The sequence below is a fragment of the Pan troglodytes genome, chromosome 9 (assembly GCF_028858775.2).
Source record: "Pan troglodytes isolate AG18354 chromosome 9, NHGRI_mPanTro3-v2.0_pri, whole genome shotgun sequence".
NCBI lineage: Eukaryota > Metazoa > Chordata > Mammalia > Primates > Hominidae > Pan > Pan troglodytes.
This window is the reverse complement of record NC_072407.2, coordinates 5,586,243-5,597,706: the sequence shown is the minus strand read 5'-3', so window position 1 is coordinate 5,597,706 and position 11,464 is coordinate 5,586,243. Positions and strand designations below refer to the sequence as shown.

At 49.6% G+C, this 11,464-nt stretch overlaps 1 long non-coding RNA gene across 1 annotated transcript; it reads left to right on the top strand.

Annotated features, from left to right (window-relative positions):
- Positions 1-2,977: 2,977 nt before the first annotated feature.
- LOC107966986 (uncharacterized) lies at positions 2,978-9,557 on the top strand. The gene is made up of 3 exons (XR_001707074.4): positions 2,978-3,065; positions 3,302-3,427; positions 3,703-9,557. It is a non-coding gene; the product is annotated as an uncharacterized LOC107966986 (long non-coding RNA).
- Positions 9,558-11,464: the final 1,907 nt, after the last annotated feature.

Sequence of the window (11,464 nt, the reverse complement as noted above, 5' to 3'; positions counted from 1 at the left end):
ATCCTTGCTCCCTGTCCTCTTTCCCATGTTTGTTCTTTCTTTCTTCCTTTCTTCCTTCCTTCCTTCCTTTCTTTCCTGTTTCTCTCTCTCTCTCTCTTTCTTTCTTTCTTTTTTGGAGTCTTGCTCTGTCGCCCAGGCTGGAGCACAATGGTGTCAGCTTGGCTCATTGCAACCTCCACCTCCCAGGTTTAAGTGATTCTCCTACCTCAGCCTCTTGAGTAGCTGGGACTACAGGCACCTGCCACCACGCCCAGCTAATTTTTGTATTTTTAGTAGAGACAGGGTTTCGCCATGTTGGTCAGGCTGGTCTTGAACTCCTGACCTCAAGTGATCCACCTGCCTCGGCCTCCCAAAGTGCTGGGATGACAGGCGTGAGCCACCGCACCTGGCCAGTTTTGTCTTTCTATTGATCCATTTCTATTTACCTTCGTCAAATTCATTCTTTTCCAAGTCTAGCTTTGGGTTTTATTGAGAAAGTTTGCTTTTCAATTTTTCTATTTTAGCACTTTCTATTTTGCTTTCAATAATTCCTTTCCTCTACTTTCCTAGAGTGTGTTTTACTGCCTTACTCCAGCCTAATTGGCTTGTTTTCTGTGTTTCTGTCTTCCTGTTTCATAGTCAAGGCCTTTAAGTTGCCCTCGGAGCTCCCTTTGGCGACTTCGTGGAGATTTTGCTTCAAGAACTCAAGAGGCCCTTCTTCTCTAAACAGCTTGTAATCTAAGTTTTCATTTCCTCTACAACCAGAAAGTTATTTACAAAGGTATTTGCTTCATGTCAAGGGTACTGCTTTCAAAATCTTATTTCACGGCGTGCACGTGCACACTCACGGACACGCCACATCCATGCAGTGTGGAGGCGACATCCTCACACACGCACGTGTACACTCACAGATGCACGCGTATGATCCCATCAGTTGCATCCCCCACGCCCGGAGCAGTGCCGGATCCCAGTGGATGTCCTGACAGATGAGCGCCTGAGAAATGCCAAAGCTGCTCGCCAGGTGCAGGCGCAGCACATTGAGAAGGTTCGTCCTTTCGGGAAGTGGCGTGGGAGTTCGCGCAGACACTCAAGTGCAGAAGAGGAAGGTTTCCTGCTGGAGGCCGGACAGCTCCAGAACCATCCACCGTGGCCCGGCCCCCCGACCCCCGTGGGACTCTGCCAGCGATCACGACCGGAGTCTTGGTGCTGGGGATGCCTCCGGGACTTGGACGACCTCCAGCCTGGGACACACCTTGTATGAGCCCATTCTCACGCTGCTATCAAGAAAACCCAAGACTGGGTAATTTATAAAGAAAGAGGTTTAATTGACTCGCAGTTCTGCATGGCTGGGGAGGCCTCAGGAAACTTACAATCATGGCGGAAGACACCTCTTCACAGGGTGGCAGGACAGAGAATGTGTGCTGAACAGAGGGAGAAGGCCCCACGGGGATACTCACTCATTATCACGGGAACAGCATGGGGGACCCGACCGCATGATCCAGTCACCTCCACCTGGTCCCGAGATTGACACGTGGGGATTATGGGGATTACAATTCAACGTGAGATTTGGGTGGGGACCCAGAGCCAAACCATATCACACCTGGAACAGGGGCGAGGAACTGAAAGGGGGTCTCTGGAGGACCAGCAGATGGAGGATGCAGAGAGGTGGAGGAGATGGGGGACCAGAAAGGATGGAGGACGGGGAGGGGTGCAGGAGACGGGCCTCCTGCAGGCTGAGCTGGGGAAGAGGCCGGGGCCCGGGCAAGGACAAGAGAGACAGAGATGAGCAGCACGTGGGGTGAAGGGGTGGAGGGGCCCAGGCCCAGGGCAGACACAGAGAGAGGACAGAGAGATACGGAGAACAGAGACAGAAAACAGAGAGAGACAGAGAACAGAGAGAGACAGAAAGAGATAGAAACAGAAGAGTAATGAGAGAAAGATAGAGTCAGAGATGAGAGAGACACAGAGAGACAGAAATAGAGAGAGACAAAAGATAGAGAGATAGAGACGGAGAGACAAAGAAGAGACGGAGAGAGACCAGGAGGAGCAGAGAGATTGGCAGAGGAGACTCAGGGGCTGGCAGGTGAACCTGGGCGGGGCGCCTCTGGTGAAGAAGGGAGTGAGGAGGTCTGAAGCCGGTTGCCCCGTGAATCTGAATTTCGCGAGTGTCCCGGGAGCCCCTCCGTGGCCGCCTCTGTCCCCCGGAGGCGCCCCCCAGGCCCTGGGGTCCCTCCCCGCGGTGGCTCCGGGGACAGGACCGCGCCCTCCACGGAGCCGCCATGTGGCTGCGGGGGCTTCCGGGGGCAGCGGCCCCGCGGGGACTCGGGTGGGACTTCGGGGCCTCCCGCCCTCCCTCTTTTTAACGTTTGTCAGATAAGATGACGCGGAATGAAAAGCGCGCTTGGAACGGACCGGCCGTGGCCGGTGGGCTGGGAAGACCCCCGCGAGGGGAAGAAGCGAGCGCGCCCCCCGCCCCCGCCTCGGGCCCCCGGGAAGGCGGCGCAGCCACTGGGGAGTCTCAGTGCCAGGCGGCTCCGTGTCGCGTCTCTGCCCCGCGTTTCTGAGGCTCCAAGCTGCCGGGGGAGCTGGGGGTGGCTTCCGAACACGCCGAGCGGAGCCTCGCGGCCTCCGAGGGACCCCGTGCGAGGCGCCATTCCCAGCCGGGGACAGGCGGCTGCGCGGGGCTGGGAGCTCCGAGGCCGCGCGCTCCCGGGAGTGCCAGGCGGTGGTGGGGCCGCGGCTCCGGGGGTTCGGGCTAGGGAGGGACGGGGACCCCCGGGCGGCGGCGACACCTCTTCCTGGAGAAGCGGGATCGCGAGGCGGGGGCCGGACAGGTCTCACCCTCTCCATCCCGCTGTCCGCGCGTCTCACCCGCACCTGGAGGGCGCGTCTCCCACCGCGGGCGGGGCGGGCTGGACGCGGGGCCTGGGCGGGGGGGAAGACGCAGGATCAGCGGCAGCGCGAACCCACAGCCCTGCAGGGTCCCCGCGCCTGGGCACGGACGCGTTTCGCACAGGAGGAGGCTCTAGCGTAAGCGCCGGGAGCGCTGGGAGCCCGGGCCATCTCGAGACACCTGAGGGCCTGGGGTGAGGCCAGCGCCCCACGACCCCTACCTTGTCCCCATCCCCCCCGGCCCCCTGCCCTCCCCTCCCCGCTCCCCCGCCCTCCCCCCCCGCTCCCCCGCCCTCCCCCCCCGCTCCCCCGCCCTCCCCCCCCGCTCCCCCGCCCTCCCCCCCCGCTCCCCCGCCCTCCCCGCCCCGCCCTCGCCGGGCGCCCGCGTGGCGGGAACTCAGGAACGCGCCGTCGTCCCGCTGCTTCTCAGGGCTGAGCCAGGGACGCTTTGTCTTCGCGTCTCAATGACGGATTGACGGCCGTTTGCAAGCGGCTCTGAAGCGAGTGCGGACAGCCTTAGGACGGATTCCCTGACGGATGCGCTTCCGGGGGAGAAGTGAGGGGGGCACCGTGCGGTACTGGGGGCCCAGGGCCAAAGACGGGGAAGCAAGCGGCCTCTGGGGAGTGGTGGGCGGTGAGCAGCGGGGCGGGGGAGGGGGGTGCACGCCGGTGGGAGAGGGCTGGGGAGGTGGGAGGAGGGAGGAGGGAGGAGGGTGGGAGAGAGGGCGGGGGAGGGGGAGGACGGCGGGGGAGGACCCCGGGATGGGAGCTGACACCCACAAGTCCCAGGTCCCTGGCCCAGCCTCACCCCAGGCGTCCATTCGTCCACAGCCAGGAGAGACACACAACATCGCCTGGGGCCACCTGCCCGAAGGTGCCCGGGAACACCCACGAAAACACAGAAACCTGGGCTTCGTTATGCAGGAGTTTTGTTCCTGAAGATGGCATTGTTTGCAACCTCCCTCCCCACCCCACTCCTTTCTCCGGGAACATGAACGTCTCTGGATTTCTCAATCTCTGAATTTGCCAACACCACGAAAATTCACACCCGATGCTTTGCAAGAGCTGCTATTTATAGGAGCGCTGGGTTTCAGTGGCTTCTCTCCAGAGTTGCAAAGTCACTCTCTAATGCAGCTGTTTCATCAGGCACCGCCCCGTGTCCTGGGCATCTGGTCTTTTTACATTCCTTTGGGTGCACCCATAATATTCTACTGGGGGCCGGAAGAGAGAATTTTGGGCTCCAATTTAGCTTCATCATGCAGAATCGACCTTCCTTTTACAAACTCATCCAGCCATCCACTCACTGTTTGTGTGAACTCAGCAAGTTACTGAACCCCCCAGGCTCAGTTTCCCCATTTGTAAGATGGGGCCGAGCAGCCCTTATGACGAGTCCGGGGAATTGTGAAGTCCCCGGTGCATGAATGTCACCGCGAATGTTGGCTGTATGATCACCAGTCACTCAGCAACACTTGTGTGCACCTGCATGGCGGCCCCGGGCCCACCAGACTCGGAGGCGACCAATCTCAGTGCTGGTGAGAAGGGCTATGACAGGGGCCCTGCAGGGCACTGGCCCTGAGCCCACATCCCAGGCAGCAGTTAAAGCTGCCAAGGAGAGTGAAAAAAGCCACCCAGGAGCAACCCAGGGCTGGGCCTTGATGGGATGAATAGGAGTTTTCCAGGCAGAAGGTGGGGGAGAGGGACTCGTATGCAGTGGAGTCAGGAGTCATTCTCAGGGACAGGGGGAGTGCAGTGGTCTCTAGGAAGAGACAGGTGCCTCATACCACATAGAACAATTAGTTTAAAGTGGGTTAAAGACCTAGACGTAGAAATTCAAACTATAAATCACTGAGAAGACATAGGGGTGAATCTTTTTGAGCTTGGTTTTCTTAGATATGACCCAAAAAGCACAGAAACAAAAGAAAAAGATAGATAAACTGAATTCCTCAAAATCAACAAATTTTGTGCTTCAAAGGACACCATCAAGAAAACCAAAAAACAATCTGCAAAATGGGAGAACATATTTGCAAATCACTTGTCTATAAGAGACTTGTATCTGGCATATATAAAGGGGGTTATATTACACAAAGAACAATTCCAACTTGACAACGAAAAGACAAGCAGCTCAATTAAAAAATGGCAAAGGGGCCGGGCACAGCGGCTCACACCTGTAATCCCAGCACTTTGGGAGGCTGAGGCGGGTGAATCATGAGGTCAGGAGATCGAGACCATCCTGGCTAACACGGTGAAACCCTGTCTCTACTAAAAATACAAAAAAATTAGCCACGCATGGTGGCGGGCGCCTGTAGTCCCAGCTATTTGGGAGGCTGAGGCAGGAGAATGGCGTGAACCCGGGAGGCGGAGCTTGCAGTGAGCTGAGATCGCGCCACTGCACTCCAGCCTGGGTGACAGAGTGAGACTCTGTCAAAAAAAAAAAAAAAAGCAAAGGATATGAGTAGACATTTCTCCAAGCTGATGCACAAATGACCGATCAACACAAAAACATGCTCCACATCAGTAGCCATCAGGGAAATGCACCCACTAGGGTGGCTACAATCTCTATTAATAATTTTGTTTAACTGGAAAACAGCAAGTGTTGGTGGGGATGTGGAGAAATTGGAAACTTCATTCATCGCTGGAGGGAATGTAACATGGTGAGGACACTGTGGAAAACAGTCGGGCAGTTGTTCCAAACGTTACACAGAGTTGTCACATGACCCAGCAATTCTGCTCCCACATATATGCCCAAGAGAACTGAAAGTGTGTCCACATTAAAAACCTGTCCACAAATGTTCATAGCAGCATTATTAATAATACCCCGATGTGAGATTAACGTACATGTCCATCAGCTGATGAAATATGGGCTGCATCCATCCAACGGAATATTATCCGGCCATAAAAAGGAATGACATCAAATTGAAGGCAGGGTCTTGAGGAGATATTTGCACACCCATGTTGCATGTTCATTGCAGCATCATTCATGAGGACTGAGAGGTGGAGGAACCCTGTGTGCTGAAATTGGGGCTGGCCGAGCCAGGTAGGAGGTGGACAGGCTCCCTGACGGCTCTCCAGGGACGTCCTTCAGGGACAGCTTTGAGGACGTCCCATGAGCAGTGCCCACGTGGTCAAGGGCTTCAGTACCCAGCAGCAGCTCTCAGCCATCTTGACCATGAGCAAGGAGAGGACATATCTGGTGCCTCAAAAGAACATCTTTGCCTAAAGCTCATCTGGGAGAGAGAGCAAGCAGACTGCAACTTTCTGAAACTGCTTGAACCAAGTGCATGAATTTGGTGCATCCTGAAGTCCCTCTGCCCAGAGAGGGCTGCTAGTCTGTGCATGGCAGGATGGACCGCTGCTCTGAGTCACCTTTGCTGAGCAGCCAAGGCTGGGCTTCCCTTGGAATTGCTTCCGGAATGATATATTCAGGGCCAGTCCTTGGCTGTAGTTTCTAGACTTCTCCTCGACAGGGCAGCTCCTTGGTGCAGCTCTTGCTGCACTGCTGGCCCCGGTCTGGCTCTCTTGGTGGCTGTGGCCACCCGTGCCATTGCATGGTCCGAACAGTCTCTGTGTATATTCAGCTTGCTTCCTGCTGTGGGGCCCCACTCCTGCTGCAGAACTCAGCCCCTGGTTCAATGCTGACCTTTGTACCCCAGTCCCTTAACTACGCAGGCATCTTCCTGTGTGTGTGGTGTTTTGTAGGTATACATCTCTCTTTCAGCAGCTAGCTGAAGTATGATTTGCATACAACAAGCCGCATTTATCTAAAGTGTTATCAGTTGATATGTTTTGCCTTTTGCAAATGACACCAAAAGCATCACCACAATCGAGATAATAAACAGACCCCACCAAGCCTCCAGTGCCGCTTACCTTCCTCCCGCCCTCTCCCTCCACTCTCTCTCTGCAGCCCACTGACCTGCCTTCTGTTTTCATAGGTGATATAGTTTGGATCTGTGTCCCCACCCAAATCTCATGTCAAATTGTAATCCCCAATGCTGGAGGTGGGGCCTGGTGGGAGGTGATTAGATCGTGGGAGTGGTTTCTCATGGTTTAGCACCATCCCCACTGGGAACTCTCATCGTCATAGTGAGTTCTCATGAGATCTACTTGTTTAAAAGTGTGTGGCACCTCCCCTCCCCCGTCTTGCTCCTGCTCTAGCCACGTGACCTGACCTGCCAGGTCCCCCTTTGCCTTCCGCCATGATTGTAAGTTTCCTGAGGCCTCCCTAGAAGCAGAAGCCACCATGCTTCCTGTACAGCCTACAATTAAGCCCCCCCCTTTTTTTTTTAAATAAATTACCCAGTCTCAGATATTTCTTTAGAGCAATGCAAGAACCAACTAACACGATAGGTCAGTTTATATCTCCTTACGTTTTGAACACATGGAATCTCTTACAGTGTTTACTCTGTCATGTTGTGCCTGCTTCTTTGAGATTCTTTCATGTTGTGTGTGCGAATAATTCACTCCTTTTCATGACTGATTGGACCTCCACTGGTTGGATATAACACGGATTATCTGTTTCCACATCGATGGACATTGGGGTTGTTCCCAGTCTGAGACCATTACAGATAAAGCAGCCATGGGCATCCTTCATAGGGACAGGCCGTTTCATACTTCCCAGGGAAAGGCCTAGAAGAGGAATCATACAGCAGGTGTGTGTTAACCTTTTCAGAAACTCAGTAACAAGAATACAAAACTTTTTCAGAAACTACAAAACTGTCTTCCAAAGCAGCTGCACCATTTTGCTTTCCCAGCGTCAGTGATGGGAGATCCAGTTCCTCCATGTCCCCAGCAGCCATTGGTATAGCCATTGTTTTTAATGTAGTGCTGGAATAGGCATGCAGTGGCAGCTTGCTGTGCTTTTAGTTTGCATTTCTCTGATGATGGACGTGCTGAGCGTGCTTTCAGGTGCTTCTTTGCCACTTTTTTTTTTTTTTTTTTTTGAGATAGAGTCTCACTCTGTCGCCCAGGCTGGAGTGCAGTGGCGTGATCTCGGCTCACTGCAATCTCCACGTCCTAGGTTCAAGCGATTCTTCTGCCTCAGCCTCCTGAGTAGCTGGGATTACAGGTGCCCGCCACCACACCTGGCTAATTTTTTTGTATTTTTAGTAGAGACAGAGTTTCACCATGTTGGTCAGGCTCATCTCAAACTCCTGACCTCAGGTGATCCACCTGCCTCAGCCTTCCAAAGTGCTGGAATTACAGCCATGAGCCACCACTCTCAACCTCTTTGCCACTTCTATGTCTTCCTTGAAGTGTGTGTTCCAATCTTTTGCCCATTTTTAGTTGGGTTGTTGGTTTTCCTGCTGTTGAGTTTAAAGAGTTCTTGATATATTCTACTTACACATCCTTTATTGGATATACAATTTGCAAATATTTTGTTGGTCTATGGCTTGCCTTTTTATTCTCTTAGCATCTTTAGAAGAACAAAAGTTTATTCTACTTAATGAAGTACGATTTATTCTTTTTTCTCATATAGATTGTGCTTTTCCTATTGTATCTAGAAAATCTTTACTTTGAGAGTACAAAGATTTTCTACTGTTTTCTTCACTAATGTTTATATTTTTACTTTTATACCTAGATCTATGATTAATTTTCAGTTAATTTTTTTCATGATGTGAAATACTGATCAAAGTTATTGTTTTGCATGTGGATATACAATTGTCATAGCACCATTTGTTGAAAAGACCATCTTTTCTCAGCTGAATTGCCTTGACTCTTTTGTTAAAAATTAATTCATCAAGAATTATTCACAACAGCCAAGAGGTTAAACCAACCCAAATGTCCATCGACTGGTGAGCAGAAAAATAAATGTGAAACATGCTTACAGTGGGACATAATTCAGCCTTAAAAAGGAAGGAAATTCTCACACATGTTACAGCGTGAATGAATCTAGGGGTTCATCTTCATAAAATGAGTCAGTCACTAAAAGACAAATACTATCTGACTCCACTAACATGAGGTTTCCTAAGTGGTCAAATTCATATGAACAGAGAGTAGAATGCCGGTTACCAGCGACTAGGGGAGGGAAAATGGGGAGTTGTTGTTTAATGGTACAGAGTTTCACCTTTGCAAGATGAAAAAGTTTTGGAGATTGGTTGCACAACATTGTGAATATATTTAACACTACTTAAATATACGCTTAAAAATGATTAAGGCCTGGTGCAGTAGCTCACACCACTTTGGGAGGCCGAGGCAGGAAGATCACTTGAGCCCAGGAGTTCAAGACCAGCCTGAGCATCATAGTGAGACATTGTGTCTTACTAAAAGAAAAAAGAAGAAAAAAAAAAACGGTTAGCCAAGCACAGTGGTTCCACCTACTCGGGAGGCAGAAGTGGGAGGATCACGTGAGCCCAGGAGGTTGAGGCTGCAGTGAGCCATGATCATGCCACCACACTCCAGCCTAGGTAACAGAGTAAGACTGTGTCTCAGAAAAAATGATTAAGGTGGTACATTTTATGCTATGCATTTTTTAACCACAATTAACCACGTATCTGTGAATCGGTTTCTGTCCTCTATGTTGTCCTGCCGACCTACTGTTGATATTGACATCATCAGTGCCACAGTGGCTTGATGACTGTAATTTTATAATATCTCTTGAAATAAATTAGCATAACTCTTCCAATTGTATCCTTCTTTTTCTTTCTTTCTTTTTTTTTTTTTTTTTTGAGACAGTCTCACTCTGTCACCCAGGCTGGAGTGCAATGGCGCGATCTCAGCTCACGGCAACCTCCAACTCCCTGGTTCAAGCAATTCCCTTGCTTCAGCCTCCCAAGTAGCTGAGATTACAGGCACACGCCACCATGCCTGGCTAATTTTTTTGTATTTTTTAGTGCAGATGGAGTTTCACCATGTTGGCCAGACTGGTCTCGAACTCCTGACCTCAGGTGATCCACCTGCTTTGGCCTCCCAAAGTGCTGGGATTACAGGTGTGAGCCACCGCACCCGGCCATTCTTCTTTTTCAAAGTTGTTTTGGATTTTCTAGATCTGTTGCATTTTCATATGAATTTTAGCAACAATTTATCAATCCCTTAAAAAGAGCCACTGGGATTTTGGTTGGAGTTGTATTGACTCTCTAGACCAATAAGGGGAGAATTAACATCTTAAAGATATTGAGTCTTAACATGAACAAAATGTATCTTTCCATTTATTTAGCTATTCTTTAATCCCTCAGCCATATTTTGTAAAAAAAAAAATTTTTTTTTTGAGACGGAGTCTTGCTCTGTCGCCCAGGCTGGAGTGCAGTGGCGCCATCTCGGCTCACTGCAACCTCCGCCTCTGGGGCTCAAGGGACTCTTGTGCCTCAGCCTCCTGAGTAGCTGGGATTGCAGGCATGTGCCACCATGCCTGGCTAATTTTTTTGTATTTTAATAGAGACAGGGTTTCACCACGTTGCCCTGGGTGGTCTCAAACTCCTGAGCTCAGGTGATCTGCTCGCCTCTGCCTCCCAAAGTGCTGGGATTACAGGCGTGAGCCACCACTCCCAGCCTACAATTTTCAATATATTGCACATTTTTGTCAGATTTATTTCTAAGTATTTAAGTTTTTGATGTTACTGTTAATAGAATTGCTTTTTATTTAATGTATGATTGTTTATTACTGTAGAAATACAACAGATTTTTTTTTTACTTCTCTTAAAGTATGCAAACTTGCTAAACTCACTAATTACTTCTAGTAGCTACTGCATTCTACAGATTTTGTAGGATTTTCTACATAGGCAATCATTTGTCTGTGAATGAAAACAGTTTTACTTATTTTTCAGTTGGGCACTTTTTTTTCCTTTTTCTTGCCTGATTGGCCTGTTTCCAGCCTGCATTGCAATGTTTAGTAGAAGTAATTAAAGTGGACATCCCTGCCTTGTTCCTGATCTTAGGGGAAAGCATTCCTTCTTTCACGATTGGGTACAATGCCAGCTGTATGTTTTTTTGCAGATGCCCTTTATCAGATTGAGGGAATTCCCTTCTATTCCTATTTTGCAGAAAGCTAATATCTGGAATGGATTTTGGATTTTGTCAAATGCTTTTTCTGCCTCTATTCCGATGATCATCTGGTTTTTCTATTAATGTGGTAAATTACTTTGCAGGATAATTTGCAAGTGTTAAACCACTCTTGCATTCCTGAAATAAATGCCACTTTGTCATGATGTATTATCCTTACTATACACTGATAAATTCATTTTGCTCGAATTTTTGTTGAGAATTTTGCTTGTGGGTTTGTGAAGGCTATTGGTTTGCTCTTTTCTTTTCTTACCATGTATTTGTCTGACGATAGTACCAGCATATGCTATAGCCTTATGGAATGAGTTGGAAAGTATTTCCTCCTACACTATTTTCTGGAACAGTCTCTGTAAAATTGGTGTTATTTCTTTCTCAAATATTTGTATATGTTTGAGACTTATTATTTGGGACTCACCAGTGAAGACTTTGAGTCTGGAGTTTTGTTTATAGAAAGGTTTTTTTTTTTTTAACTTCTTTAGTAGATAAATGAATATTTTTTCTATTTTTTCTTGAGTGAGTTTTGATAATTTATGTCATTCAAGAAATGCGTCTATTTCATTATGTTTAACTTAAGTAAAGCTGTTCATAACATTCCCTTATT